Source organism: Amblyomma americanum, chromosome 1 (genome assembly GCF_052857255.1).
Source record: "Amblyomma americanum isolate KBUSLIRL-KWMA chromosome 1, ASM5285725v1, whole genome shotgun sequence".
In the NCBI taxonomy this organism is placed as follows: Eukaryota; Metazoa; Arthropoda; class Arachnida; order Ixodida; family Ixodidae; genus Amblyomma; species Amblyomma americanum.
Genome location: NC_135497.1, coordinates 4,731,464 through 4,741,210, shown reverse-complemented (window position 1 = coordinate 4,741,210; position 9,747 = coordinate 4,731,464). Strand labels below are relative to the sequence as shown.

Below are 9,747 nucleotides of genomic sequence, written 5' to 3'. Positions count from 1 at the left end.
TACTGATGGAAGTTCCCTTCCTTGTCTGTGTGACCACGGAATGGGAGACCCTGGCGCAATAGGTACTCGGATGCCTGAAAGTTAAGCTTCAGAGAGCGCTTCGCTATCTCCTGCTGCCTTAGAGCTTGAGTGTTGACTTGGTTACGAACCGACGTCGACTGCAGGCTGCTGTGCTGGTAGACAGCGTTTCTATGCCCTCCTGACTTTTCGTGATTGGAAAATTTCTCCTTATCCTCCTTCCAGTTTGTGGTACTGTTGTGTGGCAGAAGCAGCGGCGTACCGTGCGTGTGTTGGCAACTGTGGACACAGGCTGCATGCGTGGTATTGACGCTTTGTGTGTATGTGTGGTGCCGGCGGCATGGCTTTAATGTTGTGTGTCAGTATTGTACCATGTTCTTAGTTGTGCAATAAATGAAGTGCAGACACAACAAATGGCGACGAGGACGGTCTGAAGATCACCACATCAAGCGACCGTAACTGGAAGCCGCAAGAAGAGCATTGACAAACACGGTGTCAGGCCTAACTCTGCGAGCCCTACGCTGGGCGGGAGAACAATGGCAGCTCAAGCAGCGCTAATCGGTGAGCTCGACAGTTTCGATGACACTGTTGAAGACTGGTCGTCGTATATAGAAAGGGCGGACGAATACTTCGCGCTCAACAGCATACCGGAAGAGAAGAAGGTAGCGGCTATAATTACAAGCATGGGAGCGAAAACTTACGCTATCCTTCGCAAGCTGACCACGCCGAACAAACCCTCAGAGAAAACGTACGCAGACATTAAAAAGTACCTGGGAGACTACTTTTCACCTGTGCCTCTTGAAATGTCTGAGCGACATCGGTTCTACAAGAGACTTCAGAGAGAGGGCGAGTCTGCTAATGAATATATGGCAGAACTGCGGCGGCTTTCACAGAACTGCAACTTTGGGTCATTTTTGGACCAGGCACTGCGGGATAAATTTGTGTGCGGTCTTCGCTACGTGCAAGTCCAGCAGAGATTGCTAACCGCAAGAAAGGTTACGCTAGAGCACGCCCTTGACGAAGCAGTAGCACATGAACTTGCCGTGAAGGACATCGCCGAATTCAAAAGCAGGGAAGAAGTGCCGGCTTCCGTGGCTCATGTCGAGAAGGAAGCACGACGATGTTACAGGTGTGACCGCAAGGGGCATCCACCGTCGAAATGCAAGTTTCTCACAAGTGTTTGCCACAAGTGCAATAAAGTTGGCCACATAAGTACCGCGTGTAAAAGCAAGTCAAGCGACGCCAATAGAGCACCATGCCGGTCAAGCCTTACTTACAAGAATAGGCAGGCTTCAAAAAGTCAAGTGCATGCTATTGAACAAGACAGTGATGCATTTGAACTTCTGGCACATGTCGACGATGGGAACAAAAGCAGTCCGATCTGGCTGAAGCCACAGATCGAAGGGCACACATTGGAAATGGAGATGGACACTGGATCCAAGTATTCTCTTGTGCCATGAACCACGTACGAAGCGCATCTCTCTCATCTGCCTCTGGAGGGAACTTCAATACGGTTCAAGACGCTGACTGGTCAAGCTTTCAGCCCTAACGGTGTGGCAACAGCCAATGTCACGTTTGGGAAGTCAACGCAACGCGTGCAGTTCTTTGTAGTCGACACTCCAGGACCTCCGCTCTTTGGAAGAGACTGGATGAATCGTTTCAACCTTCTCGAGCTGAGCAGTGTATTGAGGATCGACAACCAACTGGGGCCACGTGCAGATCAACTGAACAAGATCCTCGCAGAACACAGGGACGTCTTCGATGATAGCATTGGAAAACTCAAGCACATCAAACTGAAACTGCGTCTTCAAAGTGGTGCGCAACCGAAGTTCTGCAGGCCACGACAGGTGCCCTATGCCTTGAAGGAGAAAGTGAACACTGAGCTTGAACGGTTGGAAGCAGTCGGCATCCTGACAAAAGTGAATCACAGTGATTGGGCCACGCCCATAGTGCCTGTAGTGAAAGCAAATGGAACTGTCCGCATATGTGGAGACTTCAAAACCACAATCAACCCTCACTTGGTGGTGGACCAGTATCCCTTACCCCGCATTGAGGACATCTTTGCAAAGTTAGCAGGAGGACAGAAGTTTTCAAATATAGATCTGAGACAAGCCTACCTACAAATGGAAGTAGACGATGAGTCCAAGCCGCTCTTGACCATCAACACAGAAAAAGGGCTGTATCAGTACAACAGAATGATTTTTGGCATCTCTTCTGCACCAGCTGTGTGGCAGAGAACAATAGATCAAATCCTGCAGGGAATCCCAATGTGCCATGCTACTCAAGATGACATTCTTGTCACTGGCGAGTCAGAAGATTCTCATCTCAAGAACCTAGAGCTAGTGCTCAGAAGACTGCAAGAGTATGGGCTCAGAGCTAACCTCCAGAAATGTTCGTTCTTTGAAGACTCTGTAACATACTGTGGTTACAAGCTCGATGGAACCGGGTTACACAAGACAGAGGACAAGATCAAGGCAGTGATACGTGCCCCTACACCCAAGTCCACGTCTGAGTTGAGGTCATTTCTTGGCCTTGTGAACTATTACGGGAAGTTTATTCCAGACAGTGCTAATCTTCTCAGACCACTGCATGCACTTCTGGAGAAATCATCACCATGGAAGTGGACAAAAGAATGTGAGGTGGCATTTCAGCAAGCAAAGAAGATTATAGCCTCAGAAACTGTCCTTGTGTACTACAACCCGAACCTGGAAGTACGTCTAGCATGTGATGCTGGCCCCCACGGACTCGGAGCAGTCCTTTCGCACAAAATGCCTAATGGGAGTGAAAGACCCATCGCATTTGCATCTCGAACCTTGAAGGCTTCGGAAAAGCAGTACTCTCAGATAGATAAAGAAGCACTAGCCATTGTCTGGGGTATACAAAACTTCTATGCATACCTGTATGGAAGACACTTCAAGCTGATCACAGATCATCAGCCTCTGACACATATCTTTGGCCCAACCAGCAGTGTTCCTGCGATGCAAGCTGCACGCATTCAACGTTATGCCTTGTTTCTAGCGGGGCTCGACTACGAGATTCAGTACCGCAAGTCATCGGATAATGCCAATGCAGATACATTGTCACGCCTTCCTCTTCCGGACAGTCCTGAAGACAAACCAGATGAAGCTGAACTTTTCTACCTGAACCAAATGGAGCAACTACCTGTAACAGCTCATCAAGTTAGACAAGCCACAGAGCGTGACCGTCTGCTATCGAGAGTCCGCTACCATGTTTTGAACGGGTGGGACTCGTGCAAACAAGACAACGAAATCCTTCCATTCTACAGGCGTAGAGATGAACTCTCTTTACACCACGGCATCATCGTTTGGGGCATAAGAACTGTCATTCCAGCTGTATTGCGAGAAACAGTCCTCAACGACCTGCACTCTGGACATCAAGGCACTGTGAAAATGAAAGCGCTTGCACGTTCGTTTGTGTGGTGGCCATCTGTTGACACCGATATCGAAGCCATCACTAAGAAATGTGCAGGGTGCTCCAGCGAGAGCAACATGCCACCAAAGGTCTCTCTGCACCCGTGGGAAGTGACGAGTGGACCATGGCGCCGAGTTCATTTAGACTTTGCAGGGCCATTCCTGGGCAAAATGTTTCTTATTGCTGTTGACTCATTCTCAAAATGGCCTGAAATACATGTGATGAGTTCAACTACGGCAGAGTGCACCGTGGATGCACTGCGCGTTATGTTTGCATCTCACGGCATTCCAGAACGCATTGTCACGGACAATGGTCCTCAATTCACATCGGAAGAGCTTCGGACCTTTCTCATGCAGAATGGTGTGCGACACACATTTAGCGCGCCATATCACCCGGCGACGAACGGTCTTGCAGAAAGGTTCGTGCAGTCCTTCAAGCACAGTATGAAGGCCATGAAAGGAGAGGGATCCATCATCAAGAAGTTGACAAACTTCCTTTTGGCATACCGTACGACACCCCACTGTGCTACTGGTGAGACACCAGCAAACCTTTATCTCGGGCGCGAGCTACGCACTCGACTGGCACTATTACGCCCACAACCCGGTGGACGTACGTATGAGAAGCAAGGGTCATCTCAACCAAGTAAGCCTCAGCGCTCCTTTTCTGAGGGGGAAGAAGTTTCTGTGCGCTCCTATAGGGGTACAAGTAAATGGGTGCCCGGAACAATCGCAACCAGAACAGGGCCTCTATCATATGAAGTGGAAGTTGGGGGAACAACCTGGAAACGTCACACTGATCAACTGCGCAAGGGTCACACCGACAACAAACGCCATCTGGATTCGGAACCTGAATTCCTACCCAGTATGCAAACCTCCCCGGACAGCGAGACATCACCTGCTTGTGTTCCAGATGAAAACAAATCTGCATCACCTCGACGTGATCCATGTGTGAGTGCACCAGAAGACAAACTTAATACTCCTCGGGTAGCAGTTCCCGTGAGCCTCCCTGATCCTATCACAGGTCGCCCAGTGAGGGTACGTCGACCACCATCGAAACTGGACTTGTAAAAAAAAATTACAAGGGAGGAAGTGTTGTGTGCCAGAAGCAGCGGCGTACCGTGCGTGTGTTGGCAACTGTGGACACAAGCTGCATGCGTGGTATTGACGCTGTGTGTGTATGTGTGGTGCCGGCGGCATGGCTTTAATGTTGTGTGTCAGTATTGTACCATGTTCTTAGTTGTGCAATAAATGAAGTGCAGACACAACAGATACCAGCCCCCGTGAAGGCATCCGGAGCTTGCGGCCATGCTGGTCTAAAAAAGTCTCGTTGCCTTGTGGCGGCGCATTAGTAGCAGAGAACCCAATGTACTTCTGTGGCGTAGGAGAGTCAAGGGAAGGTGTCGAACCGGTTTTTTAAAGGGACACTGAGGAGAAATTGAAGTTGGCTTGTATCCATAGAATACCAGCTCCTGATCACAAAAACGCCACTCTTCCTGAAAACAAAGCTCTTGTAATGTAGAAAATAGCACGAACCAAAATACAGGTATCGCCGCCACAGGCCAATCTCGCAAGTACAAGCGTGATGACTTCCTAGGACAAGAGGCGCCACATTGGAGGAATTATCCTTACTTCGCGGCGGGGCTTGCTCCGGCCGTCCCATTCAGCGCGCACCCCATTGGAGAGGTGTAATCGGAGAAGTTCCCTCGCGCGCCGCGGAGCGGCGCTGTTCGCCCACTCCTGCCGACGGCGTGGCGGCACGGCACATGTTTGGAGAATCGCATGCATCGGAAGGTGCACGTGTGCAATCTGGCGTCAGCTTCGCTCTGAAATGTGTTGACAGTCAGAGGAAACCGCAAGGAAATCAAGGTAAGTCTCTGTATATCCTTACATCAGGTTTACACAGTGCACGTTGTTTTTTTGTAGCATAATACGATCGAGACGCAGCTAAGGCTGCGTTGATGCATAACTTGATGTGCCGCATTGCCCGTGTCTTGAAATATCTATTCTGGCGAGTGAGCTGCCGCTGCGCCTAAACGCTGCCCCTACAACGCTCGTCTTCCTTTCTTTTTATCTCTTTTCCCTTGAAAAAAAAAAACATTACTCTTTCCGAGCTTTCCTTTCATCGTGGCCTCTGACTGCATTCTGGGTTTGTCTTTTGAGGTACATTTTCTCAAGCCTCGTGCTGGCCAAATAATAACATACTCGGGGCCCTTCCACGCATGGCTTTTATTTTTTTACATTGTGTAGCTTCAAGCGAACTTGAGTGGTGTTGGGAGTAGGCTTCCCAGCCCTCAAGTGCTGCGGCTGAAGGGGCAATGCTGCTATCAACCATGTATTATGTATTATCGCGTTGTTCGAGTCACTTCGATTCAGACAAAACATTATTTTGATAATCAGGGACTTTGACCTCATGGACAATTTCCTGTATTTTCAGGAACATGCCACATTGCTGCGTGCCGTGTTGCAAATCCAGCACAAAAAAAAAGCTTGGCTTAAGCTTCCATCAATTCCCAGCAGATGAAACTCTCCGGCACGCTTGGCTGAAAACTATTTCGAGGAAAGACTTTACTCCAAATGATAAGTTCGCCAGCAGTGTCGTCTGCTCTTTGCACTTTTCGAGCCATGACTACACTTCTGAATCCGCAAAGATCCGGCGTCTGAAGCGGACTGCTGTACCCAGTATTTTTCCTGGATACCCGAGCTATATGCAGCCGCAGATAGCAAAAAAAACGGCGAAAGTTGGAGCGGGAGCAACCACCTTGCGCAGTTCCTAAACAAATGATGCTTTCAGTCCAATGAACTGCATTAGTGAGGAAAATTGGAAAACAACCGAGGGCCATGAAGAAAGCAGCCATCTGCTCTTACCTGCTGTAAACAGCCAAACACTGAATTGTGTTCTTCAGGCTAATCCTCAAGACTTTGAAAATCATCGCCCAGCTACTTCAATACTTGAATGTGCTACTCAAACAAGTGATGATATTGTCCCCCATAAACATTCAGATGTAAGAGAAATAAATCGGTTGAGGGTGCAGCTTTTCAGGAAAAATAAAGCAATTCGAAAACTTCGCACAGAAAATGAAAGGTTGAAGAAAAAACTGAGTGATTTTAAGTCGAATACAGTGCAGTCTGCATTGAGGAAATGCTTGCAAAAAGTGGGCACAGCAAAGTTTTGCCTGGAAGACTGTATTGTTGAGCAGTAAGCAAACGCTTCAAGGCAGCGTCCTTCTTGGTCATCGGATTTTGTGAAGGAGTGTGTAGTCCTATACTACCTATCGCCAAAGACCTACCGTTACATACGTAACCGTGGCCTTCTGAAGCAACCCTCAAAAAATGCTTTGCTCCGGTATGTTGGGAAGTCCAACAATAAAAGTGGAGTCACACCGCTGATGAAAGAGCGTCTCATGCAAGAAGTCAAGCAGCTAAAAGAGCAAGCAAAGATGTGTTCAGTAATTATTGACGAAATGGCCATAAGCTCAAAATACATATATGACCGCAAAATGGACTGTTTCTTTGGTCATGAAACAACAAAGCCGGACGCCATCAGCCAAGAAAATGTAAGCAATGTTGTAGTTGCTAATAAGGTGTTGTGCTTTGTGGCTGCAGGGCTGTCAACATCTTACAAAATTCCATGCGGCTTCTTCTTCACGAACCGGCTAAGTGGTAAAATGCTGCACAAACTGACAAAGCATGTGATCGAAGAAGTCGAAAAGTGTGGTCTTCATGTTGTACGAATCGTTACAGACAACCACAAAATTAATGTGGCTATGATGCGCCATTTTGGAAATGGATCGCTGAAGCCAGCTGTTAGTCACCCATGTGACCCAAGCAGGCCACTATTTTTGTCCTTCGACCAATGTCACATCATAAAAAATGTGCGAAATCTCTTTCTTGAAGGTGAAATGACTGATGGAAGCCTTCCAATAACGGGATTATTCATAAAAAAGCTCTATGAACTCCAGCAGAATGAGATTGTGAAGCCTGTTCGTTTTCTAACTCAAAAGCACGTGGAGCCGAGCAATTTCGAGAAAATGAATGTTGGGAGGGCAGTGCAGCTTTTCTCGGATGAGGTGATTGCTGCAGTTTCCTTTCTTATGGAGCTCCCCACTTATCACCCAAGAGCTGAGCCCTTCAGAAATGCTGGTGCAACTGTGCAGTTCATGAAGGCAATCCAAAAGTGGTTTGCTATCCATAATGTGGCCAACAAAAGAGCCCACGTGCACTTAAACAAGCCCGACCAGATGCATTTCTTCTCTGCGACAGATGGACGCTTGAACTGGCTTGAGGACGAATTCCCGCAGTACCTTGAGAGACTCCACAGTGCCTGCAAATCAAGTGGAAAAAAATTCCTAAGTGCAGAAACTTACGAGGCACTGCTGCTCACAAGCAAGTCTTCTGTTCTTTGTATTAAGTACTTGCTGGACAGTGGGTTCTTTTATGTCCTCACGAGAAATCTGTCAAGTGATCCGGTTGAGGTCCTCTTCAGTGCTTTGCGTCAAATGGCTGGTTGCAATGACTGTCTAGACGCTAGAGCTGTCGCCTTCGGCCTTGAAAAGTTACTGCGGACTGGCATCCTGTGTGCATCGCAGGCATCAAATGTGGGAAATGGTCAGAGTTTTATGAGGTAAGCACGCAAGTTTTGCTGCAAAATTAAGTGTATTTCGCTGTATGTCAAGTTCTTGTGGTTTATTTTCACTTGTTCACTAATGGTACTCTGTGCTGACCATGCAAGAAAATTTTCCTGGCATTTTCTCCTTCGGATGTCATTTCTGTCGTATTCGTTCTTTTTTTTTTGTTCTCCAGCATGTACAGTCCTTCTACATCAACCCAATTGAGCAGAGTTGATCCAGCTGTGTCGAGCGGGACATCTTCAGGACTGAACACATCGAGCATTCCTCAGAACACCTCGGCTACAACCAGTAGTGCACTACTCAGGTATGCACATCCGCTGCAGCACCATTTATGTGATGTCAGTTTTTCAAAAAGGATGCCCACTTCCTTTGATTCTTTTACCTCTGTACACCACATATAGTGGTAACCAACTTCTAGTTTTTGCACTGTTTGTTTTTCAGCTTGTCTGAACCACCCGATATTGCGGATGATCAAAGCAGTGTATCAGCAGCAACTAACGATTCCCTACCTAGGTATGTATAAGCCCCAGCTCCGTTTAAAAATGTTTTTGAAGCTGGTGCTGTTTCCCCGTGCTTTTGTACCTTTGTCGTGCCGGTCAGTAATATATAGTTTCTGTACCGTCTTGTTTTCTAGCATTTGTGAACCACCGAGTTTCGTGGATGATGTCAACAGTTTGTTGGCGCCCTTGAAAGTGATGCCTTGTAAGTAGGCGGACTAAATGTATTGCGCATGCAGTTTAATAGCCTTTCAAGCTTATTACTTTTTCAAGCCGGGATTGGAGCTCCATATTCTTTAATTAGTCCTGATATGAGCACTTTGTTCTTACCTTTATTTTTCAGTGCAGCGGCCACCTTCAACAGTAGAAACCGCTGCAGTAGCATACGTCGCTGGCTTTGTTGTGAAAGCGATAGAAGAACAAAGGATATGCAGTGCCTGCCCAAGACTGAATGATTCGGGACCATCTATATCACCAGTGATGGGACTTATTAACCACCAAAATAGAGGGGGTTTGGTGTTCCCAAAGGCCGAGTTTGTGGCTGTTCTCGTAAAAGTTAAGAAGGCCATCGACATCGCAGTGCCACATATTGGCAGAAACGATGTGTGCAAGACGATCACGGCAATGATTTTGCCGCATCTGGAGAGATGCCCTCTTTTTATATGCGACGCAAGACAAGACCATGCCTCGATCACATCCTCAATAGTGGCAAAAAAATTCATCAAGCCCCTCCTATCAAACATTGCGGCTGTTGTTACGGACAGAGTGGCTTATCGAAAAAAATTAATCTTCAAGCCACTCAGTCGAAAGGTTTTGCGTGTTTGGACAGCTTGAGCACGCGCGAGCTGACTATTTATTGCAAATAAATTCCTGCATACACTGACTCTGTGATGCTTGTAATTTTTACCATGAATACAGCCATGATATTCAGGTATACAGATTAATCAGAGCCACTGGACGTTCCTCTCCACGGCTGTCGACTCAGGTGAGCAGATTCTCTCGTACAGGAGGAACCGTGATGAGCTTGGCTAATGAACATAAAATTGACAGCTCAGCGTGCAACATCGCCTGCCGATTTTCATCATAGTACAATTGGCATTTTCCTTCTAGGCCGTATTTTGACCGGTAAACGCGTTCTGACAGAGCTAGTACGTCATGTAAAAATTTTCACGA

At 47.4% G+C, this 9,747-nt stretch overlaps 1 long non-coding RNA gene across 1 annotated transcript; it reads left to right on the top strand.

Annotated features, from left to right (window-relative positions):
* The first annotated feature begins 5,176 nt into the window (after positions 1-5,176).
* On the top strand, positions 5,177-9,334 carry LOC144130296 (uncharacterized). Its single transcript, XR_013314057.1, has 5 exons — positions 5,177-5,315; positions 8,250-8,381; positions 8,519-8,590; positions 8,712-8,779; positions 8,918-9,334. It is a non-coding gene; the product is annotated as an uncharacterized LOC144130296 (long non-coding RNA).
* Positions 9,335-9,747: the final 413 nt, after the last annotated feature.